Here is a 4,502-nt window from a genome sequence, read left to right on the forward strand (position 1 = left end):
GAACGGCGCCGCTGGTTGAGGCCATCCTGCAGAAAAAATATTCTGTCTGAAGGCTGCTGTCAGTCTTCTTATCTGTCCCCACAAAGTATTGGTGGGTTCTGCGGAGGGCTTGCTTATTTCCAAATGAAAAATGAAGTCCCAGATAATAGGAAAAGAGCAGATGATGCGCCGACGTGATCACGCCCGCCGTCACCGCGAATCAGTGTAACGGGAAGAGACGGACTGCGGGAAAAAAGTCTAAAGTGGGTTTTTTCTAAATGCAATGGAAATGCACGCATTAACACCCTAAGAAGCGAAATATTCATACCGGGTCTGAGAGAAGGATGGAGGATAATGTGTGAGGAAGGGGTCATGCCGGGGTCATGTCGGGGTCATGCCGGGGTCATGTCGGGGTCATGCCGGGGTTTTTAAAGGGGAAACTATATTTTCATTGATAAACCTTTTCAGTTCATTGGGTGACTCGGCGGGTAATGAAGACGTTATCAGGGTGACGGCTCTGCGGCATCTACACCATTTATAACCATCTAAGACACCCACCATACATCTTCATAGGTCTCCTTTAAAGCGGGAGTCCGCCGGGACTCCGCATTTTTTTTTTTTTTTTTTAAAAGCCAGCAGCTACAAATACTGCAGCTGCTGACTTTTAAAATAGTGCCACTTACCTGTCCAGCGCGCCCGCGATGTCGGCACCCGAAGCCGATCTCTAGATCGTCACTCGGGTGCTGCCGCCGCCGCCATCTTGGGTATGGGAATCAGGAAATGGAGCCTTTTGGCTTCATTTCCCGGTTCCCTACTGCGCATGCGCGAGTTGCGCTGCGCAATAAGGATGGTCCCTGCTGTCTCTGGGATCTGTGTGTTTCCCAGCAGGCAGCGGGGCACTTGCGGAAGGGGGCGGGCACATTTGCGGAAAGGGGCGTAATCTACGCCCCTTTCCGCAGAGAGCTATCCCGGAAGTGGGTGCAGTTACCTGGATTATCCAGGTAACTGCACCCCCCTCCCCCCTGAAAGGTGCCAATTGTGGCGCCGGAGGGGGGGAGGGTTCCGATGAGCGGAAGGTCCATTTTAGGGTGGACCTCCGCTTTAACCCTTCAGTTGCTGGAGATGATTTTTTATTTTTTTTTGTTTTGTGCTCATACTAATTTATTTTACACGCCATGATATACAATCACCGGGCCACTTTATTAGGTCCCCCTTGCTAGTTCCCGGGTTGGACCCTCTTTTTCCTTCATTCTTGGTGGCATAGATTCAACAAGGTGTTGGAAACGTCCCTCAGAGATTTAGGTCCATAGTGACGCGATAGCACCGCGCAGTTTCCGCAGATTTGTCGAAGGAGAGAAGGAGTGTTAACCAGGCTTTGGCCAAGTTGACCCCTTTTTGGGTGACCTGTGTCTGGTTCCAGTTCCTGATTTCACCATCAGGTTTATATTTCTAGGCTTTGGCAACTGGGAATATACCCAAGTTGGTCCTTGGCTCCTATTGTTCCCTCTATGACTTTAACTAAAGTGCCTGTGTGGGGGCAGCACAGTGGTGTAGTGGTTAGAACTCTCACCTAGCAGTAAAAAGGGTCGCTGGAGGTTTTCCGCTCGGGTCCTAGAGGAAGATGGCCAAACGCATCAAGAAGGTTGGCATTGGGGGTAAATATGGGACCCGTTATGGTGCTTCCCTAAGGAAGATGGTCAAGAAAATTGAGATCAGCCAACACGCCAAGTACACCTGCTCCTTCTGTGGCAAGGCCAAGATGAAGAGGAAGGCTGTAGGAATCTGGCGCTGTGGTTCTTGCATGAAAATTGTAACCCAGAGGAGCCTGGACCTACAATACCACCTCGGCCGTCACCGTGAAATCCGCCATCAGGAGACTGAAGGAATTGAAAGACCAATAGATCATCCATCCTTCTGAAGTTCTGCTCCTTGTCTGTTTTTCTGGACTGTTCTTTATTAAAAGATGTCTTGTAAAATGGAAAAAAGGGTCGCTGGTTTGAATTCCAACACCACCTGCCTGGAGTTTGCATGTTCTCCCTGTGCCTGTGTGGGTTTCCTCCGGGTACTCCGGTTTCCTTCCACACTCCAAAGACATGCTGGGAGGTTAATTGGCTTCTGTCCAAAATTGGCCCTAGTATATGAATGAGGACCTTGGATTGTGGGCTCCCTGAGGGTAGGGACCGATGTGAGTGTACAATGTACAGGAATAGGGACAATTGTAGACACTCACTCAGGTTGAACTGGATGGACTGGTGTCTTTATTCAACCTTACTAACTATGTAACAATGTAATTGTCATGGTTATGCAGTGATCTTCCTGTGTTTGCTTACCTCCCCTCATGTGTTCAGACTAAGAGGCCAGCCACTTCCACCTGGTGATTTTTATAACCTCTCCTCTAAGCATGGCTCCACCCCAGGCCCTATCAGGGAACCCAATTTTAACCTGTGCACTGCAGACCATCACTGCTGATCAACCATTGTGTATTCCTTTGTGTGTTTAGCTTCCTGTTACCTGCCGTGTGCTCTTCTGTTGTTCCGTTACCGACTTTGGCGTGTCTTTGACTATCCCTGTTTGCCTGTGATCCTGACCTTTTGGCGTGTCCCTGACTATTCCTGTCTGCTTGTGGCCCCGACCTTGGCTTTGTCCCTCACCATCCCTATCCTCCAGTTGCCTACTGTGGGTGCGAGCTGGGGGACCCTGGGGGTCGCGACCTGGAGCCAGTTGCAGCCAAGTCCATCCTCACCACTCGAGGCTCTGGTGAACACCTGCTGGCTCTTAGACTCCGTGCCCCAGGGAATCTTACGCTCTAACCCCGGTGGGACCTGTCTCCCGTCCGCAGCAGTCAGCCGTAGGGTCCACAACCTTGCGGTGCACTCCTGATCCCTACGGTGTGCATCTGTCACCTCGCCTCAAGGTGACCTGACAGTAATTCTCCCGCTCTACAAGACTCTGGTCCAGCCGCACCTGGAGTATACTGTCCAGTTCTGGGCACCAGTCCTCAGGAAGGATGTACTGGAAATGTAGCGACTACAAAGAAGGGCAACAAAGCTAATAAAGGGTCTGGAGGATATTAGTTATGAGGAAAGGTTGTGAGCTCTGAACTTATTCTCTCTGGAGAAGAGACGCCTGAGAGGGGATATGATTTCATTATATAAATACCGGACTGGTGACCCCACAATATATAAATACCGGACTGGTGACCCCACAATATACAAATACCGGACTGGTGACCCCACAATATATAAATACCATAATGGTGACCCCACAATATATAAATACCGGACTGGTGACCCCACAATATATAAATACCGGACTGGTGACCCCACAATATACAAATACCGGACTGGTGACCCCACAATATATAAATACCATAATGGTGACCCCACAATATATAAATACCGGACTGGTGACCCCACAATATATAAATACCATAATGGTGACCCCACAATATACAAATACCGGACTGGTGACCCCACAATATATAAATACCATAATGGTGACCCCACAATATATAAATACCGGACTGGTGACCCCACAATATATAAATACCGGACTGGTGACCCCACAATATACAAATACCGGACTGGTGACCCCACAATATATAAATACCATAATGGTGACCCCACAATATATAAATACCGGACTGGTGACCCCACAATATATAAATACCGGACTGGTGACCCCACAATATATAAATACCGGACTGGTGACCCCACAATATATAAATACCATAATGGTGACCCCACAATATATAAATACCAGACTGGTGACCCCACAATATATAAATACCGGACTGGTGACCCCACAATATATAAATACCGGACTGGTAACCCCACAATATATAAATACCATAATGGTGACCCCACAATATATAAATACCGGACTGGTGGCCCTACAATAGGGAGAAAACTTTTTCGCGGAAGGGAGTTTAACAAGACACATGACCACTCATTAAAAAAAACCTAATAAAACATATTGAAATTAAAAAAAAAATAGAAGAAAAGAGATTTAACCTTAAACTACGTAGAGGGTTCTTTACTGTAAGAGCAGTAAGGATGTGGAATTCCCTTCCACAGGCGGTGGTCTCAGCGGGGGGCATTGATAGTTTCAAGAAACTATTAGATAAACACCTGAACGACCGTAACATACAGGGATATACAATGTAATACTGACATATAATCACACACAGGTTGGACTTGATGGACTTGTGTCTTTTTTTCAATCTCCCCTACTATGTAACTATGTACCACCTATGGGGAATGGATACCCTGGCGCATGAATTTTTAGTGACTCCCTGTGGAAAGCTGTCTATTTCCTCTGTGGATTTATGTTTTTGACACTATGCTATGCTTTGCCGTTTCCTGAAGAAGCTGGTTGGCGAAACATAGTTACATAGTTACATAGTTACATAGTTACATAGTTACATAGTTACATAGTTACATAGTTACATAGTTAGTCAGGTTGAAAAAAGACACAAGTCTATCCAGTTCAACCTTAAAAACAGATAAATAATAAAAAAAATA

At 46.9% G+C, this 4,502-nt stretch overlaps 1 pseudogene; it reads left to right on the forward strand.

The window, feature by feature from the left end:
• Positions 1 to 1,581: 1,581 nt before the first annotated feature.
• LOC143930023 (large ribosomal subunit protein eL43 pseudogene) lies at positions 1,582 to 1,964 on the forward strand (annotated as a pseudogene).
• Positions 1,965 to 4,502: the final 2,538 nt, after the last annotated feature.

The sequence above is a fragment of the Lithobates pipiens genome, unplaced genomic scaffold, assembly GCF_037356315.1.
Source record: "Lithobates pipiens isolate NorthernLeopardFrog02 unplaced genomic scaffold, aLitPip1_a1.2 Scaffold_25, whole genome shotgun sequence".
Taxonomy (NCBI): Eukaryota; Metazoa; Chordata; class Amphibia; order Anura; family Ranidae; genus Lithobates; species Lithobates pipiens.